Below are 27,949 nucleotides of genomic sequence, written 5' to 3' on the forward strand. Positions count from 1 at the left end.
GACTGGGGCATAGAGTTGTGGGATGTCCGTCCATTTATATTGCTATATGCGGATGATGCTTTGAGTCTTAGATCCCCAAAAACACTCTTGAGATTCTGTTTCGTCTGTTTCACGACTTTGGGGCCCTATTGGGGCTGCGGATCAACCGCAACAAGTCCCTGCTGTTTCCTTTTGCTGCAGTGGTGGAAACTCCGGTGGAGCGCCTGCTGGACATTGGCTTGCATTGGGAGCTGGATCATTTCCGCTACCTGGGGATTATGGTTGTGCACTCCGGGGCGAAGCATTTGCACCTTAATGTGGGGAGTGTGTTGGTCTCACTGCGAACTCTGGTCGCCTTTTGGAATACACTCCCACTATCATTAATGGGCAGGATAGCAATCTCCTAGTTGGTGCTTGTTAGAAATGGGGTTTCTGATTGCCTAGGGTATGCACCTATTCAAGACAGAACCTTCCACTTTAGTCAGGGTAAATGTTACACACCAAAGATAACCTGTGCTCACAATCAGGTGGCTTGGCACAGAGCAGGTAGGCTTATCACGAGAGGCAATGTGTACAGCTTTTGTGCAACACACTCACTCAACAACACAAACAATACACCAGAAAAAGAGACTCCACACAGGTTTATGTAAAAAATATACTACATTGTACACAACGTAGGAACCAAAATGACATAAATCATAAATACTTTGCTCACTATGCAATTATTCAGATAGTACTCAGTATCCTGATCAAGGCGAGATAAAAAACGACACACATTATATCATTAGAGTATGTAATGCAAGTTAAGTTAGGGAAAAACACATAAATCACAATACATCATCATTAAACCATAGGACACAGCGCTCCTGCGCTCCTATCCTATCAACCTTTATAAGGTAATCAGGTACACAACGTAGGTCACAGAAGCACCAGCGCGCCTACTATCTTTAATACGATAATCCAAAGTTTTCCTAGGTCAGGCAAGTCCCTAGCAGCGGTTCCACGCTGTGCTCAGGTGTCTCTGTCGAGGATTCACCCCGTAATGACAACCGCCGATCAAGTGTCCCCAAGATACATCCCAAAGGGGGTGGGGCAACCTACCTGCACAGTCACGCGGGGCTACCTAGTTCAGCTACCTGCACCTAGCAGACCAAATGCAGCTGCTTGGGCAAAGTACAGCAAAGTCCCTTTTGGCCCAGGTACCTCCGAGGTCGCTTCTGACCTGGGCATCAGCCATGAAAGGGGGCTCCTCTATGTAGTGCTGTGAGCAACGGCGGGTCTCGGTAGCTGAGCCCTTGGCACCCGAACCCAGGCTTCCCCTGGGGGCGGGGTCACTGCAGCGCTGGTGACATGAGGTGTCTCCTTGTTTCCTCAGCAACATTTTGTTCGAGAAATGCGGCTCGTCATGCATGCCAATTCCGCAAAGGGAAACAGTTAACTCTTCGCTTGGGCAACGTCTTGATACCCCAGGAAGTGCCTTGCCTCCCTATGTGCAGAACGGTGGCTCAGCCATGTGCTGATTGGGGCAATGTCTTCCCAAAGGGGGTGGGGGAGGGCTGCACAAAGTGCTAGAGACTTTAGGGAGAGGTATGAGTCCTTGAAAAACACTTGGGGCACAAAGAGAGCAGCAGGCAGGCAGGCAGGCAGGCAGCACAAACGTCCCAGTTGCAGACCAGCATTCCCTCCAGCAGCCCAGCAGACAACAGGCCAGCACAACAAAGCAGGTAGTCCAAATGGCGGATGCTCCTTGCAGTTTGTAGAGCCAGCAGTGTCTGATTACAAATCCCATGCAGTGTCTAAAAACATTGAGTTAGAGCTTCAGTACATGTACTCAAGAATATCTTTGATGAAGGGGTGATGAACCCTTAGAAGTGCACAACAATCCCTTTCAACCCAGCCTTGGTTCCAGACGATCGGGTGGGGGTAAATCAGCCCTTTGTGTGATAGCAAGACACAACCTATACAATTGTAAAGTGTGAACCACTTCGCCTAGCACAGGAAGACTGTCAATATGTAGATGAATGCAGATATATCCCCTATCACACTCCGCTCTTCCTTTCTTGTGTTTTCTGGAAAGTATGCACCAAGTTTAGATGTCAGCCAGCTCAGAGGTGTACTGCAGTCAGACTGCAAAGCACAAAGAGTCATAAACACAGAGAAAAGCCCACTTTCTAAAAGTGTAATTTCTAAAATAGTGATGTAAAATCCAACTACACCAGTAAGCAGGATTTATCACCACTATTCTAAACATACCAAACAGGGCAATGCCACTCCTTTCTGATCAGGAATTGCCATTTACAAAATATGTAAGGGAATTCCCAATGCTAGCCTGTAAGAGGAGTAGGCCTCACAGCAATGAAAAACCAAACAGGCTGTTTGTCTCTACCAGGACAAACCTCACACAAAGACACGTGTCCTACCTTTTACTTACACAGCCCTATGTCCAAAGGGCTTTCTAGGGCCTACCTTAGGGGTGACCTATGTGCAATAAAACGGGAGTTGAAGGCTTGACAAGTAGTTTTAAATGCCAAGTTGAAGTGGCAGTAAACTGCACACACATGCCCTGAGGTGACAGACCTGAGACAGGTTTGAAGGGCTTCTTCTGTGGGTAACACAAGCAAGGGTGCAGGTCCAATTGTAGCATTTAATTTAAAGGCCCTGGGTTTATGCTTACCACTTTACAAGGAACGGATAAGTAAATCAAGTATGCCAAACAGGTGTAACCCAATCATACTGGGCCCGATTCACAGAACTAACTTAAGACAAAATCCTAAACTTACTACCATTTTGGTATTCACAGAAGGCACTTACTCATTTTGGTATTCACAGAAGCCACTTACTCATTTTGGTATTCACAGAAGTTAGGGGTCCTAACTTTAGGACTCCTAAATGCCTTCTGTGAATACAGAGAGTCTTAAAATTAGGATTTTTCTCAGTTTAGTAGTAGTAAAGTTAGGACTCCTAACTTTAGGACTCCTAAATGCCTTCTGTGAATACTGAAAGCCTTAAAATTAGGATTTTTCTCAGTTTAATAGTCGTAAAGCTAGGACTCCTAACTTTAGGACTCCTAAATGCCTTCTGTGAATACCGAAAGTCATAAAATTAGGATTTTCCTCAGTTTAGTAGTAGTAAAGTTAAGACTCCTAACTTTAGCACTCCTAAATGACTTCTGTGAATACCAAAAGTCTTAAAATTAGGATTTTTCTCAGTTTAGTAGTAGTAAAGTTAGGACTCCTAACTTTAGGACTCCTAAATGCCTTCTGTGAATACCGAAAGTCTTAAAATTAGGACTTTTCTCAGTTTAGGAGTCCTAAAGTTAGGAGTCCTAACTTTACTACTCCTAAACTGAGAAAAATCCTAATTTTAAGACTTTCGGTATTCACATAAGGCATTTAGGAGTCCTAAAGTTAGGACTCCTAACTTCTGTGAATACCGAAATGAGTAAGTGTCTTCTGTGAAGACCAAAATGAGTAAGTGCCTTCTGCGAATACCAAAATGGTAGTAAGTTTAGGATTTTGTCTTAAGTTAGTTCTGTGAATCGGGCCCACTATGTTTAGAGGAGAGAGGACATGCTCTTTAGCAATGGCTAGCAGTAGTAAAGTACCCAGAGTCCTAAAGCCAACAAAAAGAATGTCAGAAAAATAGGCAGAGGAAGGCAAAACTTTGTGGTATAACCCTGCAGAAAGAGCCAGGTCCAACAGTGCTACTGCTGCTTTGCTTGTACGGTAAACAGAATTCCCTCTTTGCTGCCATCTAGTGTGTTCAGGCAGCTGGCCAGAATTTTTCTCTCCCTTATCTGGGCCAGGAAGCAGAGTAGGATGGTCTTGGCGACCCTGACCAAATGCTGTGAGGGGGGCAGACTTTAAGTGCTGCTGCTCGAATTCTATTACTATGTACCACACATGCGGCATGCTGCATGCTCGTTGGAAAATTGAGACTGTTGGGAGAAGCATATGCTGGCTGGAACGGTTGATGTTGGGCAGCTCCTGGAAATATTGATGGAGGGCTCTGGAGCCCTGGGCGACGCATCATTCGTGATTAGGCAGAACACTCATATATGGCAGAAGCTGGTAACAGTTCTGTGGCGTGCCCCTTTTCATCATGAGCTGCTGGTTTGGTTATTGTCGCCGATCCGCTAGATGACAGAAAATATATACTTTCAAGCGTGGAGAAATGGGGGCTGTGAGTTACTTGGGGTCCTCCCTAATGAACACAGCATTTCATTTGAGGACGTGCAGGTGGAGTTTGCACTGGGGCTGGGCAAACCTAGGCAAACCTGGATCAACTTTCCAGTGGCCCCAGAGGCTTTGGGCACTCTGGGGACACCGCTGTCCTGTGGGTGAAGGAAGCATCTAATATCTTTGATATACAAAGTGTCAGACCCTGCTGGTGGCCTGTTGCAGGTCCAGGTGACCCAGGAGGTTGACCGGGGGCCCCTATGGCAGATGTTGATTGGGCCTACGTCTGCGCCCTCGCGAATACTGTTTTGAGTAATGCTCGCTTTAAGCTGGTTCATTATAACTTTTTACATCTTACCTATCTGACACCCCACACTCTAAGAGGGATATCACAGGTCCGGTCTGACGAATGCCCTCACTATGGGTCCTATGGGGGTGACTACCTTTACCCGGCCTGGGAATGTCAGAGTGCAGGACTTCTGGGTCCTGGTGTTGGACGAACTCGCATGTACCACTAAGCTGCATGCTACCCTCATGCCACAGTTTTGTTTGTTGGGGAATCTAAGTAGGCCAAAAGACCACAAGATGGCACACAGATTCTTGCAGCTAGCACTGTCCCTTTTAGGACAGCGGGTGGCTATTACATGGATTAGTCAACGTGCACCGAAGGTGTCACACTGGCACACAGATGTAGAGAAATGGATGCAAGTAGAGAATATTCTCATGAAGCTAAGCAGGAGGGATGATAAGATAGGGGGTTGATATACTCGCATGGAGGAACCTGGGAGCCAGGTTCACCTCCCGGGATGCTGTTTTGTTCAGTGATGAATGCGCTGATTCAGACGGTTAGACCTTTGCTGTTCAGCGTCTCTGGACTGGGGTGGTGATGTGTCCGGCCTGCCCTACCGTATGGCTATAGTCTACATATTTGATGGTGAATAATGATGCTTACTTCTCTGTATGATAGTGTTCTCATACCTGCTTGCTGTACACCGTGGTTACTGTTTTTATTGCTGCAAAGTTGGTTCACATGAAACTAACTGATTAATAAAGGTTTAAAAAAAATAAAAGTTGTAGCTATAACCTGTTACGCTATATTTCATGATTCAAATAAAATACTTCTTCCAATCTTTAACATTCATAAATAGCTGCTAAATGTAAAACATGGAGGGGCAGGACTTTTGACAAATATACATAAGTTTGCTATTAAAGTAATTTTGTGAAAAATGAAAGAAGTGTGAAAAAAATGGTTGATGAGTATTGTGCACTATCCGTGATCTAGGAGATATTTGTTCGAAGTTTCTACTGATGTTAGAGTTTTGAATTGGCTGTCCTTCTGGATAAATATTAGAAGCAACATGGTGCTCAATGTTTATAAGAGTGAATAAACTATAGGGCGTTAGAGACAGAGTTGATGGTTTATCTGCTTCCTCTATCTTTCCATTAATTTGACTTTACATGCAAATTCTTTGGCCTCCTTGATGTGCCGGTGGTAGTCGTAGAGTGCTGTTTTTTGTGAGGCTCTGTCGGAGGGGTCCATGTTGATGTGCCATCGCTTCTCGAGTAGAAGACTGTTGCACTTGGTGGTTCTGAGCTCCGAGGTCGACCAGGTGGCTTGTCTTGGTGATTTGTTGGTGTTTGTCAGTTTCGGGAGGGGGGGAAGGGGGGTGGGGGCGTTGTTTGCGCATTTGCTGATTCACTCGGAGAAGTTGTGCGCAGCCTGGTCGAGGTTGCCGGACATGTCCGGTGGTGTTGTACTGAGAGTCTGCGACCATTTGCTCTCCATTACTTTTCTCTAGCTGCCATGGGTGGCGCTTTGGTTCTTGGTGGTGGTGTGCTGGGCCTTCGAGATAGTAAAATGGATGATTGTGTGGTCGGTCCAGGAGAGTTCCGTGGTGTGGGTCAATTTGATTTTGTCACTGGAGGAGAAGATGGTGTCGAGGGCGTGTCTGGCTCTGTGGGTGTGTTCGGAGAGCAAGTCCGATGTTGTTGAGATTCTCCAGTAGGGATGTCGAGTTGGTGTCCTTGGGGTCCTCACTGTGGAAGTTAGGGTCACCTAGCAGAACGTAGTGGAGTGAGTCGATGGGGGGTGATGATGTTGCTGATGGCACCTCAGAATGCTGACCAGGGTGCCTCTTATGGTTGTCCTGTCTTCAATGTGCAGTAGGAAGATGAGGGGCTCCTTGAAAGGCGTTGGGTCGTCATTCATGGCGGAGCATTGTATGGTTTCAATGAATATTATGGCGATTCCTCCGCCGTGCTTGTTGGGGCGATCCCGGTGTATCATCTTGTATCTGTTTTGGGTGGCAGTTGCGATGTCGGGGTTGGAGGTGGGGTTGAGCCATGTTTCCTGATGAAGGCAACATCTGGTGTGAGAGTGGTGATGGTGCCCCAGATTTCCGTGGCATCTTTGCTAAGGGAGCGGGCGTTGAGCAGGATGCAGTGTAGCTATTCTGGGTTTGGTGGTTTATAGGAAGTAGTGTTGTTGGGTCCTGTATGGGTAGGTGGTTCTGTGAGGCAGAAGAAGCGGCAGTGGTGACAGGGGAAAGGTCCTTTGGTGGAGCGCTGGAACGGCGTGCAGCAGCGGGAGTTCTGCCGTCCGGTGTTGATGTCCAGGAGCTCGTCTGTGGAGTAACAGCAGATGGTGGGAGAACCAGGGGTCCTGGTGCTGGGCATGGTCCAGGCACAGACAGGTGCAGACAGGCTTGCCTTTGGCGCAGTGCACCAATGATGAGTACGCTGCCCAACCATGCTGCAGCCTTCATCAACTAGGCCACTGGGAGGGGCGCTGGGGTGGCGGGAGTGGGACAGAGCGGGAAAAGGGCAGGAAGACGAGGCAGAAAGAGGAAGGTGCAGGGAGAGGGGCCTGGGGGCAAGAAACCTGAGGGGCGTTGTGCTGGTTGCAGGCACAGGGGCCTGACACGAGGTCTGCTGGCTGCTGCTGGCAAAGGGCAGGCTCCTAGCCCAGGAGTGACCCAGGGTAGTGGTGGCAGCGGGGAGAGCAGGAGGCCTGCCTAATGGCTGCACTTACTGCACATCCTGCGCTGGTGCATCATGGTTACCATGCTGACTTGAATGTAGTTGACTGTAGTTCTCTAAGTATATGGAGTCATGAGCAGAGATGTCAAGATGGGCAGGTCAGGTACAGCAGGGGGCAGGTTGAAAAGATAGTAACTGGTTGTCTGGGCATAGAGGCATGCATCGGACAGCTCCAAGCCCCTTTGTCTTGGCAGTGTAAACAAGCTTTGGCAATGCCAGTAGGTCTGGCATATTAATGCACTATCACGTCAGACCTAAAAATATATGCATGTTAATGACTGCCCTCCTCCCATCTGTGCTAACACCAGAGATAAATGTCATCAATTATATAGTTATCTATGACAGTTTAATTGCATTGTAATAGCACGTGCGTGTGAGCCCCTGAAAAGTCAAGCTCAGGGAGCTGGAAATAGACAAAATGATCACAGCTGTGTGAAGGGTAAGAACTTTTTTGTGGAAGCAGGCAACTTCTACCCAATCAAAATGTACACCCAGCTCCCGACATATGGGTGGAGCTAAAGTCCCGCTCCTGGCGATACTCGCAGAATTGTGTGACAGCTGCGCGGTAAACCCAGATCATAAAAATGCCCCTTTGCATCACAATGGTGCTAATCAATGCTAAACAACACCATTGCTAACGAATGAATGCTCATCGCTTTTTTTTACTGAATAGTCCAAGTTTTAATTATACACAGACTCCTTTGTATTATATACATAAAGGTTTTATAGTCATGGCTTCGTTGTCCAGCTTGTTTTGACTCAAAAACAATAACTTCAAACCGTGATTCAAACTGTAAATGTAATGTTCCTTTATGCTCACTTGTGACCATCCCCAAGTATCTTGACTTTAAAAGAACATGGTATGAAAATCAAGATTTATTCTTATATCTCAGCCATCACATATTTTGTCCGCCGGACTTCTTCAGGGGTTTCTCTTAATCACTTAAATATTGAATAGATAAAACTATGGTGCATGAAAACTCACATAAGGACGCTTACAGATTTATTTGATTTCTACTGTGTATCCTGGATTGACAAGTGAACTTTAATCTGTCCTTTCTAATGCAACTTGTATTTATCTCAGCGTCCAATGAGGGCTCCAAGTACACATGTAGACCTCCATTTGTTCACCAAAAAGAATTCCACAAACTCGGAGAGAGGCTGCAATTTCTACATTTGTTACCAATGAAAGTGAAAAAGAAAGATACATTTACATATCCTATATACACTGATAACATGCAGAATTATGGATGGGAAACAGTGAAAAACATGTTTTTCACAAAGGGCTTGGGTGACCTTAATTAGACAACAGAGTAGTGAAATAGTGCTCCTGATTAAAGCATGCTCTGCTGATTACAGTTCTCAAACTTTTTGGGAACGGTTTGAAAAGTTTGAGAACTGTAATCAGCAGAGCATACTTTAATCAGGAGCACTATTTCACTACTCTGTTGTCTAATTAAGGGTAGTGAAGACACTGTTATGGAAGCCTACTATCACTTGCAACACTTCGACAAAACAAGAGGACTGGCTTTCTTTGTAGCCCGCCTGTAGCCCTGGGCTCTACAGTACGAATGGTAAATCCCTGCACACTGCTTTGTAAGATGTCAACAGAAACGTGTTATTAAATTGGACGCTTCAAAAACGAAAATACTGTCCAGACGGGGCATGCACTTTCTTCGAAAAGGAAGGTTTTTGCATTGCCACATATTTTCCCAAGCGACATTTTTCTCCAGCAATGTTAATTGATGGGAATGACATCCAAGCCTCTGATCTCCCACACCCGCATAGAAATGCTACAGGCCTTTCTGTGAATAAAAACCTCTTTCTTCCATAGGAGCCATAAAAATATGTGCTTCATGTGACTGACATAATGGTGCTAAATATAAGATTGGTAATTCCATTAGTGGACTGTGGGGTTGTAATGCTAACTCCGAGTTTTGTTTAGTGTGAAAGGTCTTTTATTTTCATGTTTTATAATTTCCTTTAAATTCATCTTGTGTGATGACTCTCCTATTGACTTTGTGTTTTACCCTTTGTTTCCCAATTTTTATATTTTACCCTTTCTATTTAATCTCTTTACAGAAACATTTTATACATTTATATTTGCGCAGTTCCCCAGGGGATTGGTCAACCATTATGTCAGATTTCCTTTCAGGTAGGCGGCTTTATTTACATAACAAATGTTGTAGTTGTGTACAGCTGTGTATTGTTATGTTGACCTTTCAGACGTACTTAAATTGTGCCTTGTTCACAGAAGAACTTGGAGCTACTGTTTCATCTTTACAATATAGCTCACTAATAAAGGTAAGATTTATTAGAGCCAGGCACTGCAGTGACAGGAGAACGGATAGTCAGGGTCTTATGTAAGAAGGTCTCCCCTTCAACTAACTACTCCTCTGCTTACATACTAAACATTACATTCCAACATGAAACCATAATATCAGTACCACAGAACTAAGATGTCATAAGGGTTAAAGGCATACAGCCGAGGATATAAAATCTTCTTTTTCTATTAAGACCACAAAAACATAATAGAACAAATAAAAATGTAACAAAAACTGAACCTTGTATTTTCTTAGTAAAAATTTCCCACAGTGGTTTGTGATCCGATTTCACTGTGAACACGCTACCCCACAAAATCTATTTCTAAATTTGATAGCCCAGTTGATTGCAAGCTCCTTCTTCTCTGTATATATCAGTAATTCAACTCAGCCCCTCTTAATGAGCTGGAAACAGATTCTATGCTACTTTCAGTGCCTTCAACAACCTGTATTAACACTGTCCCAAGACTGTTTTCACTCAAGTCGGTAACCACAACACTACGTTGTTTGCGGAGAAACTCCTTCTCATATGTTACTCTAGCAAGCTTTCCACAGACCTGCCATAGAATTATACCCTGCAAAAAAAAGATACCTGTTCATATGTTAAATTCTGTACGGTCTCCATCGTTTCTTTCTTTGGACTGACACCACTTCCCGATATACATTGTCTCAAGTAATGGGTTTCATTTTTTTCAAAAACAACATTTCTCAGTTTTTAGTGTCAAACTGTAATCTTCAAGTCTTGGCAGTATTTTTCGTAAATGTTCATTATGCTCCTCCACTGCTTTTCCATAAATAAAATATATTCTAACCAACAAGCTTATCTTAAATAGCTGTCATGTTCCACTGAAAAACTTGAATATCCCCATGGGACTAATATAAGTGGTGACGATTTGTGATTTACTATTCAGCTTAATGTGATATTGTCAAATACAGCAAGGTATTTCTATCCAAAATCCACACATTCCCCTTCAATCTGACGTACCTGTATTTGTGATGAAGCATTTGGGTCCAGGTACACTCCATTTTCTTTTGATGAACCCATCCTAAAATGCTTTTCCCTTTAAGAGACACACACCTTGCCTACAATGACCCTACCCATGAATTCCATACAAACCTGGCTACGCCCCTTCATTTTAATATCTTGTCCCCCCATAACCTTCTAGCTTAATCTCTTCAGCGCGGCGCGAATTTTCGCGCTGTGCTGAAGATTCGAAAAACGGGTGTGGTCACGACGGAACGGTTCCGTCATCAGCACAGCCCAACCGACGCTGATGACAGAACCGTTCCGTCATAAGCATCGAAGGGGTTAATGTCCATCTTACCTAGTTTTATTCTGTTTTTCAACAGTTAGTTGTACAGTACATCAGAAACTGTGGTAATCTGTTTCACGAGTCAAACATCACGTCTATTTTCCCCTTCCATTTCAATCAACTCTGTAATTGCTCCATTCTGACTTCCCACCTGTGATCCAGCGCTCCTATTGAAAAACTGTCTCATAAACGCTACCCAACACCTCAATACTCACCATTTATCACAAAAAACATATAAAGGCCCATAATACCAATTCGACAATTTCTGAGCAACTGAATCAGGTGATCTGATTAATATATTTGCTCACTTATTACTTACACTATTATATACAACTGCAGTTTATCATCTTTGCCATGGTTTTAAACATTTATTATTTATTAAACAGATCACTAAGGCGATTGAATCAACTGATGGTAACTAGACCATGAATAAACAAGAACAGCTTGTCTTCTTCAATTCTAATTTTATTAATCATAAGGAAATAGGCATTTACGTTTTGAATCTTTATTTTATAAGCAAATAAGAAAGCAGCATTTTTAATAAGGAAATTAATTTAAAACTGACATTATAAAGCAAGCTCAGGAAAACAATGTATTAGCAAAATAACAATTCCCATTCCTTAAAATCTATTTCCCTGACTAATTCTCTCTTCATCTAAAATGGAAAAATCATTTAAAGTCTGCTGTCCTTACATGCGCCAAAGGTCCATCAGCATGTCTCAGGAATCGGAAAGTAAGAGTTTTTTCCTTGCACATAGTGTCAGACTTTATACCTTTTTCTCTAGCTAAACTTTCTACATTTTACATTCTTTTCAACAAAACCAAGCTTCTCATTGGCTGTCCAGTGTCAGTCCATTGATTAAGAATTATTATGTCACCACCGACTGTTTACCAAGTCCAGGCTTCATATAGGCCCCATTGTCTTTTATTTCCACGTATTCGGCTTCCTCAAGAATGATACTTTTCTCGAGCCTCGGACGTTTACTTCCTAACCTTGGCAGACAAATCAAGTTCCTGTCCTTGAGCAATCTCTCCATGAGCATGTTCAACACAACCAAAGAAACTGCTTTTTAATTCACAGTAACAATGCAGTAAAAATCTTCACTGCTGCGCATGTGCAATATGCTCCACTCTGGACAAGTTTCACGTCTGCAGCTCTGTCAGGCATGTTTTCTTAACCATCTTTTGGCCTCACTTTGGAAACTATAATTAAACAAACACAAGACATTAATTAATGAAAGAAATGAAACACATTCTGTTACCCTCCCTCTTTATTAATTAATCCTGTTAATTATGTTACCTAGCAGAAGCACAAATAGGCAGCATTATAATTACTTCTCCTTTATCGAACCGCAGGAACTCCATGAGCTTTTATCACAGAAGGACATAACATAAGCACATAAAATAAGCACATGCCATTAATTTAACTGCCGCATTTAATACTGACAAAGTCAATAGACAAGGTTAATTTATTATTTTTCTTTGCGTATGCAACATAAAGCACATTAGTTTTTCCCACGTATAATGATGAATGTATTCTTAATCTAAGTTGATTAATAATTTCACTACAAGCTTGTTAATTAAATTACCATTATAGGAAATCAATTTCACAAGTTTGAACAAAATCTTGTTCTTTACCTTGCTCCATCACCTGTAATACCATCTCATCACAAACTTCCTTCACTTCATTGAATCCCTCCTACATACAGCTTCTGCAAGATTTTACATAATGATCTTTCTTTCACATCTGTTGCAAAATGCTCTTAGTTGTCAGTGCAATCACTACTGTTAACCAGGTAAAGATTAATTTCACTCCTGAAATGCTGTCCTTTGAATCTGCCATCCCTCACATTCTTGTTATCAGGCTTGTTGTCTCCTACCAAATTCACTCTGATTCTCTTGCTTTTTCCCTGCAGACCTAAACCCTTTCTATACCCCATTAGACTCTACCAATACTTAAAAAGATAGCAGCTCATCTTTCGACCATAGTTCCTCCCAGACATTCTCAAATTTACAATGTAACAGAAACTGGTCTCTGAATCCTTCATTTGTTAAGGCACAAAACTTGCACCTGGAGGCTAATTCTCTGTGAGCACCAACATATTCCTCAACAGCCTCCCGTTAACCTTTTACCATTTGTCCAAAATGATACCTTTCTACAATGGTCCACTTGACAATTAGTATATTGCAAGCTTCTTTAGGCAAATGTCTTTCAAATGTTGACCTTGAGTCAAGCCTGTTTCCTAATCTGGAAAACTGTTTAGTACTTCCTGCCCCTCCGCTCCTAAACAGTGCACTAGTAAAGGTAACTTACATTTAACGCCAACATTGGTCCCACGCATTCTTGCATCATTTTTTATACTTTTTTATACTGCACCTAGCTTAATGGAGGTTTGTTATATTCTTTGTTTTAGTTTATCTTTTTAGTTTATTTGCCTTACTGTTTATGTTGATTTTTGTATTGTATATATCCTTTAAGAAGTATTGCCTTAGGTATCTCTTTACTATGTTGTAGTTGCTTAGCAATGTTGGAATGTTGGGGACTTGACTGAGTGGCACTCTGGCAGTTTGAGAGCTGTACTTGTTCCTGAGAATAAATCATCTATTAACCTACTACGTTGAACCTGTCTTCTCTGGATATAACAAGGTTCTTCAGGTTGGTTTAAGAAAAAAGAATGAGGGTTTACATTTTACAAGTGACATCTATGGTAGGATCCCTTTGCTGTATGGCACTCTGTTTAAGCTGCCCTACCTAGTGAAGTATTTCCTTAAATAGTCTCTTCAAATTGTTAGGTTTCTCACTTACGCAGCACGCAAGTTCCCTTACGATTTACTCAGATCTTTCTTTAAAACTAATTGAAGTCAAAACATTTTATATCTTTCATGCCTGAAATGATTTATTGCTGTTGGTGTGCCTGCCACAGATGTCTTTATTTAGTGAGGGCAAGGCAATTCTCCATGACCTACTCTCCAGGCGTGCCTCTCGTCATCCATTTAAGTCTGCAACACAGACTCCTTCATCCACCACTCCTATTGTACAGGGTCATTGGTTTTAGTGTGTCTGTCACTGTGACCACTAAGTTACTAGTCACACTCCTGTTCTGATTTCTCATAGGAGGCTCTCTTCCAACCTCTTGCCTGTTCAGCTCTTTTATGTTATGTTATGTTAGCCGCCATTTGTAACGCGCACTGATACTCAGAAGTGTCCCGGCGCGGAAGACTGATCGGGGAGATAGGGAGGTGTCTCTCTTAGTTGGGCCCCTCCGGAAGGAGGGTTGCACCCTACCTTTGTTCGCCTTGTTGTAGTTCTTCAAAGGAAGTCCAGCTCATCCAACGTTTTCTCAATGTAGTCACTGAAAGTTGTGCTTCTTTGATACGTGCCACTCCAGATGACGTCAACTCAAATGTGTTAAAGTGCACGTTCTGTTAGTGTGTTCTGCTGCTCGTTTCACTATCTAATGACACTTCCTGCCTGGTGCTGTCATTGAAATGCAGAGGTGTGCGTTTCACTGTCAGATTTTTGTGTCTGATTCTCCTGAGATTTCTATTCCCTGTTCTGCCTCCCATGCAGGTATATAAGTGGCTTTGGATGATACATTTAAATTACCTGAGAGTTGAATATACCCATCTTGAAGCTTTGCACTCTCAGCAGAGTTTCAGAAGCTGTTAGCTCTGCAGTTGCACCCACCCTCACTCTCTCTGTCCTATCCAGTGTATCAGCTGTGTGTATTGATATGGACCGATGGGTTGGAACAGCCACATTTGAGTACATGAGTCAAGGGACCAAGTGTGTAAACCCTCATACATTACCTAGTACTGCCTCTTGCAATCCGGCCATTGTCTAAAACCCAAGTCGCTTAGGCTGAGGGGAAAGTCTGAATTGTAGAGAATGGGCTTCAGTGGCGATTTAAAGGTAGTTACTCCACTCCTTTCTCTATTACAGCATTGCAATATTGTATTCTGATCAGGGTGGATCGTAACAAATGCTTCCTTTTCAGGTCTCACCTGAGTCAGACCTGGGGATAGGCTTCTGTATGGTTTCCTAGTCCCTGACATAAATGGTGATCAGGCCCCATGCGTTAACATGCTCAGAGTGATAAAACCTTTCAAATAGGGACCACCTGGGTCCTTGAAAGAACTAATATGGTTGGACTAAGGCATGCCACAAAGAGATCCTTTAATGTGGTGGCAGAAGTCAAATATGAGCAAGTTTCATGCTGGGACAAAAAGTTCTGATCTTCCTGGATCGAGGTACCCAACAAAGAAAGCAAGGGCTTCAGGAAGTTTGTAAAAATGTCTTGAAGACTGGTGCAGAGACATTGGTCTGACAAAAAGCCTAATTGAAGATGACTTTCGGAGGGAAGGTCCATATGATTACCAGGTTCAACACATTAAAAACGAGTTGGAAAGTATGCGGAGGGTTGTTCCCCGGCCAGGGGCCTAGTCCATTAAGAATCTGTGAGTTTATGTCCGTGTGGGCTGCTGTCAGAACTTCAGGTACCTTTTAATCCGCTTGCTAGCAGGTGTGCCCTGTGATTTTCGAGAGCTTATGGTTTGTCCCTTGAGTAATATACCATTTCAGCTGTTTGCAAGAACACTCTTCCCCCAAACACCCCTCGTCTTTCAGTGTGGTACCAGAATATCTTAACCAAAATACTGTCTGATAGAGATATTGTGCACCAAAATATTGTTTGAAAAAATATTGCCACATTGGACATAATGATAGACCATTTACACCCAAAGTGATATTTTTGTAAACGATATTTATGACAATATTTCTATCCATATTTTTGCTATCTGTATTCTGATATACAACCTCCCCTCTCCAACTTTGGGGTTAGCTTCACTCATTGGCCAGAATCTTACGAAAACCTTGTGTATGCTTTGCTTAGAGCTTTTACTTAAGTATATATTTCCGTTTGAGTAGTTGCCACCATTTGTGCATTCTGAGTCCAGTAAAATGTTTTTTAAAATATATATGTAATAATTACTTAAAAATGTAATGGTCTGAAATTGAAACATGCTTCATTGTGTCATATTCAATGCTTTTGTGATTTTAACACGTTTCTCTGAAATGAGTATGTATTCACAGTTGTTTTCATCCAAAAGTTGATCCATTCCTTAGATGAGCAGAAAGTAGCCAGAGAATCCTAAACCTGTCATTGGTAAACGAGCCAAGATAAAAGAGAAGTCAGAACAGATATTGCCAGAACCATAGAAAGCATTGGGCCCGATTCACAGAATGAACTTAAGACTCAATCTTAAACTTACTACTATTTTGGTATTCACAGAATGCACTTACTACTTTTGGCATTCACGGAATGTACTTACTACTTTTGGTATTCACAGAATGAACTTACTACTTTTGGTATTCACAGAAGTTAGGATTTTGTCTTAAGTCTGTCTTAAGTCTGTCTTAAGTCTGTCTTAAGTCTGTCTTAAGTCTGTCTTAAGTCTGTCTTAAGTTTGTCTTAAGACAAACGTAAGACAAAATCCTAACTTCTGTGAATACCAAAAGTAGTAAATTCATTCTGTGAATGCCAAAAGTAGTAAGTGCATTCTGTGAATTCCAAAATAGTAGTAAGGTTAGGATTGAGTCTTAAGTTCATTCTGTGAATCGGGCCCACGGTGTGCAAAATATGTTCTCTTTTTCAATGCATTTTCACGTAACTTTGGATTGTAAGAAAATCTATTCCTTTTCGCTACTGGCTTAGAAGAATTTATTCTGATGGATACTCTTAACCGCAGGTTCCAACCTTAAAATACTGCCCAGGTGCCAGACTGGATCCGGAAATCTTTCACCACCAATGGTCCTGCACAGTTGCGGCCTGCATTAATGATTGGACTAGGGGTTACGCGGGGAGGGGGTGGGGGGTTAATTTAATAAAATTAAAAAACTTAACTCCGCCTCCGGTCCCGGACTCCCGCATCACGCCTCCTGCTCTCCCTGCTAAAACGAAGCAGCCAAAGGTAGCCTCCCTCTCTTCCCCTAAGCCGTCCTTACAGGCGTCTAGGTGGAGGCCGTTTTCTACATGCAGGCTGCGCAGCAGCCTACATGAAGAATACAGAGATGTGCTATGACTGGTTTGGTCGGCCCTGGGGCTTCCTCCCCGACACGCCCACACACCCACCGACAACCAGGCATACCCTTCTTCTGCTTTCTCGCAGTGCGAAAATCAGTAACGTAAAATGGAATTTGTACCATTTTACATTTCTGCTTCTCGCACTGCGATAAAGCAGTGGAGCGACACTCAGACGCCCATGTGGAGGAACTCCCCCTGGTCCTGCATGCCACCAAGTGGCACTGTGCAGCTCCGCAGAGACTCCATACTGCCTCGGACGTGAAGGAGCCGTGCCTCAAATAAGCACTACCCCTTTGCGCTGACGTCAGTTCCTTTATTCCATGCCTTCTGATGCACATCCGGAACACCACTCACAGTTTCGCCAGTTCCAGTGAGCCTGGGAACAATGGCCTAACCTAAGACCTGTTTCATGCCATGCCCAGACTGTAGAAAACAGATGTCAGTCACAGACCTGCACGTGGTGTATCTCTGGTGTTTAGGCTCAGGATGTAACTCGGAATCATGCAACCACTGCGCCCTCATGCACCCAAAGGCAATACAGAGCGGAGAAATGAAGCTGTACGTCACCAAATTCAAGAGGAAGCCGTGGGCTACATTATCTTTTTGGTTTTGATTCTGACCAAAGCTTGCCACCATCCACAGCTGATGATGGTGGGGAAGGAGGAGGTACCCCTACATTATGGTGACCATTTTTACATGGACTTACAGGACAACATTTGGACCTCCAATGGAGGAAAGTGTATCATTTGCAGTGGTAATCTGACCAACAGCGGAGTTCATGGATCAACAACTGCCCAATATTGAGGTTCAAATAATTGTCCTTGCAGAAATCTTATAACCTGGGCCAGCCACATCTGAGCCCTTGCTACCTTTCAATGAATTCCTTGCCGGCACTTTAATGGGCACCTGGCCAATGCCTTGTTCTTGCCCATCGGTGATTAGGCAGGTGGCCAGACATCACAGACGTGGATGTCCATCCGAAACTGAGAAGACATACAGGCATCTCTCATGGATATGCCTTTCAATCACTCTCACCTGTTCAGCAAAAATGTTGATTCTGCCATAGAATGCTTACATCAAAGTAGAGCCATGGCACACTTTCCGAATGTTTTGACCCCCTGCTAACCAGTTTCCTCACAGTGAAAGAAATTCTGAGTCTAATGTATGGGGCTGGCATATAGGCACCGTCAGTCTCCCCAGCCACTGCAGGAGTACTCCCAGTCCACAGCCATAAATCTGGCAGGCAATATGCCAGCCACACCACCAAACTCCTCTGGACCGACCACCGTTGCATCCACTTCGCCTTCCAGAAGCCCACCACACACCACCGCACCCAACAGATCCCCCGCCGCTGCAGGAGCAAAATCACCGAAGACCAACTACATGCAAACCTCGCTATCAGCCCACCTACTGAACCATCCAACACCGACGACGCTGCCCACAGCCTCAGACGCTGGATCGAGGACTGCGCCAACACCCTCGCCCCGCTGAAGAAACCCCCCACAGAGACACCAGCAAGAGGGCCAGCTGGTTCATCTCAGAACTCCTAGCCTCCAAGCAATCCTGCCGGAAACTAGAGAAGAATTGGCACAGTGAACAAACTCCGGACAGCCGATTCAGCACACAAGGACGCCATCCACAACCCCCACCACCTCATCAGGGCGGCCAAGAGGATCTCCTTCAAAGACCACCTCGGCAACAACGCACACAATAGCAAAGAGCTCTTCATCATCGTGAAGGAACTCTCCAACCTCAGCTCCAACACCAATGACATCCCGTCGTCGCAAGCCTTGTGCGACTCCCTCGCCACCTTCTTTCACCGCAAGATAGCAGACATCCACGACAGCTTTAACACCCAGACAGCCCCAAAAACAGCAACACAACAGACCCTCCGCACACCATCAACCACGACCCCCTGCTAGCCTGGGCCAGCGTGAGCATCAATGACACCATAAAGACCATGCGCACAATCCACTCCGGCTCTCGGTCAAACCCATTCCCGCACCACGTCTTCAACAGAGCAAGCAGCTCCATCGCAACCCACCTGCGCAACGTCATCAATCTCTCCCTCGAGACCGAGACCTTCCCAGAGATCTGGAAACATGCCGAGATCAACGCCCTACTCAAAAACTTAAGGCAGACCCAAGAGACCTCAAGAACTTCTGGCCCATCTCTCTTCTCCCCTTCCCAGCCAAGGTCATGGAGAAAACCGTCAACAGACAGTTAACCCGATATTTCTAAGAAAACAGAATCCTGGACCCTTCCTAGTCAGGGTTCCGCTGCAACCACAGCACCGAGACTTCCCTCATCGCCGCCACAGATGACATCAGGACCCTGCTGGACAACGTCGAGAACGCAGCACTCATCCTCCTAGACCTCTCTGCCGCCTTCCACACCGTCTACCACCGCACACTACGGGCACGCCTCCACGCCGCATGGATCCGAGACCAGTTTCTAGATTAGACCACCTCCTTCCTCTCCGGCAGAACCCAGAGCGTCCGCCTCCCCCATTCCATTCCAAAGCCTCCGAGATCATCTGCGGCGTACTCCAGGAATCCTCCCTCAGCCCAACGCTGTTCAACTTTTACATAGCCTCGCTCGCACACGTAGCCCGACAGCACAAATTCAACATAATCTCCTACGCTGAAGACACTCAGCTGATCCTCTCTCTCACCAAGGACCCCATCACTGCTAAAGCCAACCTCCACGAAGGAATGAAGGCCATCGCCGGCTGGATGAAGACCAGCCGTCTGAAGCTGAACTCGGACAAGACGGAGGTCCTCATCTTAGGCTCTAACCCTAAAGCCTGGGCCGACTCCTGGTGGCCTACGGCACTGGGGGCAGTCCCGACACCCACCGACCATGCACGCAACCTAGGATTCATCCTCGACTCAACGCTCTCAATGACCAAGCAAGTCAACGCCGTCTCCTTCTCCTGCTTCAACACCCTCTGCATGCTCCGCAAGGTCTACAGATGGATCCCGACACATACAAGAAAGACAGTCACCCAGGCCCTCGTCAGCAGCAGACTCGACTACGGAAGCGCCCTCTACACTGGAGCCCCAACCAAGCTCATCAAATGACTACAACGCATCCAAAACGCTTCGGCATGACTGATCTTCGGCGTACCAAGCCACGGCCACATCACCCCCCACCTGAGAAATCTGCACTGGCTCCCCGTCAACAAGAGGATATCCTTCAAGCTCCTCACCCATGCACACAAGGTACTCCACAAGACCGGCCCAGCCTACCTCAACAGACGGCTCTCCTTCTACATCCCCGACCACCAGCTACGCTCCGCTGACCTCTCACTCGCCACTGTCCCCCGCATCCGAAGAACAACCACCGGGGGGAGATCCTTCTCTCACCTCGCCGCCAAGACATGGAACACCCTCCCACTGAGCCTACGACAGACCCAAGACCTGCTGACCTTCAGGAGGATACTCAAGACCTGGCTGTCCTTCCAATTCCTTCCTCTATGGAAGCAGCCACCAAGCCACTTGAGCTTGCCATTAGAGGCACACAATCACAGTTGACAAGGCTAAATCCTACCTTTTCTTTCTGCTCCACCAACCATTCTCCCACTTCAGAGTGATTCTCAGGGAAACACGTGTCCATTCTATTGTAAGAGGTGCAAGTTTACTTCCAAAAGAGCCACAGAGCGGGTTCCAGAGTTAGAAACTGGAGTGTTGATACTCTTGCTATCTCTTCGGGCTAAGAACTGAGCCCCATCTCAGGCCGTTGTGCTCGGAATGCCGTCCTATGGAAGGATAAAATGCTCCTTCAGTTTCATATCTGGTCTAGTCTGGCAACTGGATGGTGTTCTCAGCCCTGCAGGACACATTTTCATACACCAGTCATGCAGTCTCACTGACATTACCTGTGGTTCAAGGTGGACCAAGAGTATTTTTCAGTTTGCTGTGCCCCCTTCCCCCACACCAGTGCCCCTAGTGTGTTCACATTGAAGATTGGCAGTAGCCTCAGCCATCACTTGAAGTCGAAGATACTAGTTTTCTCCTACCTTGACGACTGGCTGTTGAAGGCAGGTTCACCACAGTCCGTCGTAGATGACCTCCAGATGACGTTGAACCTCCTGACATCATTGAGGTTCATGACCAATGAGTCAAAGTTTCACCTCACTCCTTCACAGAGGCCTCCTTTTATTAGAGCTGTCTTGGATACAGTACAGTTCAGGGCCTTTCCTTCATTGCAACAAGTCCACGACCTTCAGGCTATTACCTCGATAGTTCATTCTCTGCTTTTTCTCTCGGTGAGAGCAGTTTTGGGGCTTCTTGGTCTTTTGGCCTCCTGCATCCTCCTTGTCAGCTACCCAGGTGTCATATATTCAGGCTCTAAAATAGAATTTGAAGTTCCAGTGGGGCGAGTACCTATGAAACCTATTGCATGCGATTCAGATTTCAGGGAAGACTGCACACAGACTGCAGCAGTGCCTACTCCACCTCAACAGGACAAGTGGCAGGCCCATCCCCCTTCCCCAACCAGAGGTGATGGTGGTGATGGAGCATCACTGCTGAGTTAGGTAAGTTATCAGAGGGAGATGGAGATCAGAGCACTCTGTTCTCTAGCAGAAACCAAGTGCCATAATCTGTTGGATTTGCGGGCCATTCGTCTTGCGTTGAAGGCTTTCCTGCGAATCATCAAGGGTAGGCTGGTGGAGGTTCTCACAGACAACACAACATCCATGTGGTACTTACTGTAGCAAGCAGGGTGGAGTCAGGTCCTGGGTCCTGTGCCAGGAAGCAGTGAGCCTCTGGAGTTGGCTGGAGCATCAGGGCATTTCCTTGATTGTGATCCTCCTGGCATGCTGCATGAATGACAGGGGGAACAAGCTCAGCTGGCGGCACCTACATCACAAATGGCATCTACATCCTGAGGTGGCACAGGGATTCATGCAACAGCGGTGAGAACCCTGGCTAGATCTTTTCACCACCAATGAAAATGATCAGTGGTTAAATGTTTTCGCACAAAGGCGTTTCAGTGAATCGACTCACTTGGTAATGCATTCCATCTGGAATGGAACATGGGACTCCTATATGCTTTCCCACCATGACTCTCCTACGTTCTGAAAAAGAAATCCAGAATGAATGGGCATAAGCCCTCCTAGTGGATCCAGATTGGGCTAGGAGAGCATGATACCCAGAATGTCTGGGCATGAGCAGCTGTCTGCCGATCAGACTACCACTTTGGGAGGATCTTCTGTCAAAGCAGCAGGGCAGGCTCTTCACTCAAACCTGCACAATATACACCTCAATGAGTCATTGTTGAGCGGCAGCAGGTAACTGCACTGGATATCATCCTTGCTGCCGGGCGTCCTTCTACGAAGTTCATTTACTGTGGTCAGTGGGACAAATTTATGGCCTGGTGTGGAGTCCGCAGGGCAGTCCCTTTACAAGCCAAACTATTGGATGTTCTATTGTTCATTTTCTTTTTGGTCCAAGAAGACATTGCAGGGGGCACTATAAAAAAATATTTGCCAGCCTTTTTGAGTTTGCCTGACCAGCCGTCCTTGTGTTGTGATGGGGTTTATTAAAGGTGGGACTTTTACTTTATCTTGGTGTTTCTCATGTGTAAGTCTCTCGAGCCGATGCACAGATGCGCATTGCATCTTCTGAGTCTAAAGACTATTTGCATTATTGTGATTACTTCAGTTCAATATGTGCGTGAACTTCAGGCACTGTCTGTGCAACCACCCTAAACTACCTTTTTTCTGAACAAACTGGTGGTGAGGACTCTGGTGATCTTACCTAAAGTACTGACTCACTTCCATTCATCATCCTATCAGTGTTCTTCGCCCCTCCTCACATCTCTAAAGAAAAGGAGAGACTAGACCCCAAAAGGTCTTTAAGCTTTAATATTGATCGTATGAAGGAACCCCATGTGGATGATCAACTGCTTTTTTATTTCTCAGGGTGAAGAAAGAGAAGGATAGTCCTCTGTATTAAGATCTGCTTTGTATTGGCTAAGAAGCAATCACAGAATGTCTGAATGCCAGTTCCACCGGGGCTAATACTGTAATCACTGTGTTGGCAAGCAGAATGCCTGTCCTTGACATCTATCAGGCTGTGATGTGTGCGTTAGTGCCTTGACAGCCAGGCCCCTGACAGAAAGGGCGTTTTACTCACTTGGTTCTACAAGACTGTTTTAGTATGAGTCTTCTCCACTGCCTATAGCTGGGGAACTACTGCTTTGGTATTTATTACAAGGTGATCAGTTAGAAGTATCCATCAAAAGAACAAGTTTCTTACCTTAGGAAACAGTCTTTCTGGTGGATAACCACCGATTCCTCACTACCCTTCTACCTTTCCACCACCACATTCTGTGGAGTGGCCTCTTTTTAACAAGCAAAAAATTGTGCTTCTTATATGCGTTTTCACTCCCTTCTAGGAATGTATTGAGTCAATGCAGAGTTGCGTAGCGCTACTCAGGGATGCGTGGTCACCCATCAAGAAAAGATGATGGATATGGTGGGGTTCCTGTTCATTTCTTTATTGGGCAAATCATCATCCAAGATTATTTTGCAAGCTTGTGAGTTCTAGCTCATCTATTGGCCTTGCCCTTCTGAGGGTGCAGTTCTGAAGTTGATGTCTTCCAGGGCTGCGCTTTCAAAGTGCCAAGAGTGCCAGGTTACCCAATTACTGGTGCACCCCTGCCCTCTGGAACCATGCAAACCTGTAAACCAAAAGTAAGATTGTTCTAATTGCTCTCCCAGGAATTACCAGAGGATTGATTTGCCCAGAGACCCAGTTTACTCTGCGATTCAACCGCTCATGTATGCACTCTTAGAGTCGCACATTATTAGCATCACTGGTCGTCTCACTCTGAACACAGAAGTAGTGGCGTTTGCTGGCAATGTAAAAATCAAGTGTATATGATATGGCAAAACTGATAGCTGAATTATAGTTTTTATATGGACCTGCCATTTTCTTTTCTTTGACAAAGTAAGGCATGCTGTGCTTGAGTACATGCACAGAAAGTATTGTAAAATTAGTCAACTACTCTTGATCATTTGAGACCTTCGGACAACAGTCCCATCCTTGTTAACAGCTAAAGGGGTTGCGCTCATGTATAAGATGAGCATCAGCCAATCAGAATCTATTCTGTTCTCTTGGCAGTAAGTCTTTTGAGTTCAATCTGCGCTAGTATGCCTCCATCAAGATCTGTATTCTTTAATCAATTTCACGTCTGTCAATTTGTCCCCCCTAAATTATTATTTTGTTAATTTACATTTTTTAAAATATTGCGATTATATAAAAACACTGCAGTCGAGTTTGAAAGCATTTCTTCGTAGAAAGGTAAACAAAGTCTTGTATATGCCTTATAAAACATTTCAATTCAGTATAGACATGGAATTCATCTTGAAAGAAAATTCGCAAAACTATTTTAATTACATACCATTTAAAATATGATATAAGCCAGGGAGCAGAGTTAAGATGGGATTCTAAAGGGGAGGGGGCATGTATTTTTTCCAAAAATATTGGAGAACAATTACTGTTTGTTTATTATTACCTTTTACCTACGTAAATTAAAGTATCTAACATTTGAAACAATTTAATGCTGATCAGTTGTATCTTACGCTTTGCCGAATACGCTGGCAAAATGCTATTGGAGAGAGTTTCAATCAGCTTGTGCCCTCTTGGCTCTTCATACAGAATGGGGCACCATAGTTTTCAGACTACTGACGTAGTTTGTAGTTCCCATGCCTTTTCTCGTATAGTGGTTATGCTACAGGACTATTTTGTCTGTAACTTTCCATTTTCATTCTCTGTGGACTCCCCCACTTCCCTACTTTCTAAGTTATGTAGATACTATTTCTGTATCCGTCTACACCTTTCAAGGTTAAGCTGTATCCATTTACCCTACTTGGATATGATGGATTATTTTTATTTGGAATGCATGTACCAGTGCTCTTGGTATGCTGCCCTTTGGCCTTCATGTCCACATCTTCTTGGATACCTTTTACTCTTATGTCTCACAGGAATGCTTGGACAGGATCAAATTGTTTTGCAGGAATAGGAATCGCACTCATGTTTACTAGAGCTGGCTAAGGGAGCGTGGTGCTGAGTTAGCTTCATCATCCCATTTTTGAGGACGTGAACAAGTTGAATACAGTGATACTGTTGAAACTATTATGACAACATTCTTTGACAAAAATCAAACTGGAGAAAATCTTTATTTTCAAAATATTATTATGTATTTTCATTACATCGAGAAAATGCATAACTAAAAATATCGTATTCCAGTGCAGGGATTTAAAAGTAAACATTTGAAAAAGAGATATAAACCTGTCACATTTCCTAAAACTAGGCCAAATGAAACTAAAAAATATTCACCAAAAATAAATAAACTAAATCATACAGAAACCTGTGGCAACAGGATGCAGTGATGGCAGGTAAAGTCTGTTGACTATTTCTGTGGCAGGAGTCTTCCGTCTCCAATTGAGAATTTTCAAAGGAGAAGACAACGTATTTGAGTTAAGGAGTACGCACCAGAATATAAGTCGTAAGGTGAAGATTCAGTCAGGGAGCAAAGGTAGAGTGGGGAATTTGCATACAAGCCAACTAAAAAACGAATTTCTAATATAAGCCTTGGAGAGCAGGAATTGATAAGAGAAGGAGATGGAAATGTAGGAAGTTACTGTGAGGTAGCAGGATGTCCATGAAATTTGATATAAAAAAAGGGTCAGAAAGTGCCTTTTCAAATAAAAGCAGAATACAGCCAGAATAGAGCTTTCCATCCAAACTGGTAGTCAAAAAGATCGATTCATCAGTTAGGAAAAAACGTTTAAAGTGGTAAATTGTTCAGAATAGTTCTGTTAGCCTGCAATTGTAAGACAAAAACATTTATCAGTGTTTTTCTCCAATACTTAGCACCGTCAACTAGTCAGGTACGAAGTAAACAATACAAAAATCCTAAATGAAGAGTGGGCCTTTTGCTTGCTTCTCAGTATGTCTTCTTTAGGGGAAATTGAATATGATTTGCTCGCTATTGCATTGCGATGTGACCCATCATAAGGGCTGAATAACTGAGTCCTGCAGTACAAGAATTGTTATAGATGACGTTAATCACTGGGAAGTAACAGAGACCCTTTTTAGGTCGAGCCTGGGCTGCACATACACTGACTGCTATGTGAGCCTTGCTGTATTGAGTATGGAATAGAAGCCCCGCCCACTCTCCAGCTACATTTGTAATTGGCTTGTGTCATTGTCCTTCGTTAATACTGGCTTCTGATTAATTCATAGGCTTGTTAGTCCCTCCTTATCTTCATTTGTAATCTCCTATGAGGGCTGGTTGTTACAGGGTGAGTCTTTTTTAGTCTGTAAGCACTATTTTCTTTAAATTTACTGCAGACACAGACATTCTTTCCTGCAACATTCAACGCGCCATGCGCGCTTTCACTTTCTAAGCAGCTGGGCCAATGGCGTCTGCTTCTTTGAACAGGTCTTGCATTTACAAGAGTTTGAGCTACTGACATTGTACACGACAATGCCTTTTATTTATGTGCTAATTATCAAAACATGTAAACAAAAGCCAATGTCACTCATAATGCCAATAGCTTAAACTCTTGCAAATGCGAGATCTATTGCATTGAAAATACTTGTTCCTTTTGATGGCGCTCTTGTCCTAAGCTGCCCCCATCTGCTTCAGCCCAGCTGTGACCCACATAAAGGATAGATTTTTTGGGGGGAGGGATTGGTTCAAATTGTCAACCACATCTCTGAATTTTGGAACCATATACCTATGTAAGCTTTTCATAAAACTATATAGCTAGAGATATCTGACTCTCAACATGAATTCATACTGTACATGTTCACAGGTTGTGTCACTGAGTTTCATGTTAGGTGAAGTGTGCTAGCCTGCAGCCAAATGCCCTTTCAAATATTAAATTGCATTGAGCAATAGAGCCTTTTCAAACAGATCCATCATTACTCAATGCAGAAATAGTCATAACCCTTGGCGTCATGAATATTATTGCACCATGCTCATTGCCTTCCAGCCAGAACCTCCAGGCCCATTATATTCAAAAGAACCTTTCCTCCCTACATTTTTAAGCAACTAAAAACAATCACAAATGTGATTTACACTTTATTTCAAAAGGGAAATATGCTTCTCTGTTGACTACAATGACGCCCAAGTGCTCTGACAGATTTACTGAATCCCTTTCCATCAGTCCAGTACATTTGATTAATTTAGCATGTTATGCTTAATATCTGCACTTATTTCTATGCACCACCAAAATATAATAGTCCTAAAGAAATAATATAGTAGACATTTTTCTCCCTTGTCAACTCGACTGTCAGATAGGTGTAGAGATTTATATCCACATGCGCAAAGACTAGGCAAGACTAGCAAAGTCTGGGCCCACAAGCTTCTTGGACTGACTTTCCTTGGCATATATTTAATCACACCTTTCTGTCATTTTCAATGTATTTGTTATGCGCTAAACCAACCAGAGAACAGGCATCCAGGCAGTAAGAACCCAACCTGAGGAGCAAAGACTAATCTGTTTCCTGAAAAGGAAGATTTCGTTATTTATGTACACTAGAACAAGGAGCAAGTTCCAAAGTTTGTTTTAGTTAACAACACTTACTGCTTGAGCTCCGATCACTATAGATGCTTGTAAAGTGGTGGCATCTTGTGGACCTGGCTCTTTTTTGTAGGGTGTCACCCAGATTGTTGCGTTCTGGTGATAAACCAGTTTTTGTTGGTATTGGTACTCTGTGATGTTTGCTCCTGTTAACCAGTGATAATGTGCTTGTGCTCTCTCGCTAAAACATAGCACAGTTGCACCTACCTGATTGGTACATATAATTTACTTGTAATTCCCTAGTAAATGGTACTACATTATGGCCTGTAAATTAATTGCTACTAGTGGGCAGTAGCACTCATTGTGCCCCCCACTAAAGTTGCCTTTTAAAACATGTCTGAGGCCTGCACTACAGCCTGTAGTGAAGTTTTTAACTGCCATTTCCACCTGGCAAAGTAAACCTATTGTCAGGCCTAAACCTTCCTATTTA

At 43.9% G+C, this 27,949-nt stretch overlaps 1 protein-coding gene across 1 annotated transcript in view; it reads left to right on the plus strand.

Moving 5' to 3' along the window:
- The window catches only part of LOC147722392 (LIM domain-containing protein 1-like), a 152,697-nt gene that overhangs the window by 46,650 nt on the left and 78,098 nt on the right, over nucleotides 1-27,949 (plus strand). Inside the window, exon 2 of the mRNA XM_086967306.1 lies at nucleotides 9,279-9,351. The gene's annotated coding sequence lies outside the window, so the exon portion shown is untranslated. The remainder of the gene's footprint in view (nucleotides 1-9,278; nucleotides 9,352-27,949) is intronic.

Source organism: Lissotriton vulgaris, chromosome 4_1 (assembly GCF_964263255.1).
Source record: "Lissotriton vulgaris chromosome 4_1, aLisVul1.2, whole genome shotgun sequence".
NCBI lineage: Eukaryota > Metazoa > Chordata > Amphibia > Caudata > Salamandridae > Lissotriton > Lissotriton vulgaris.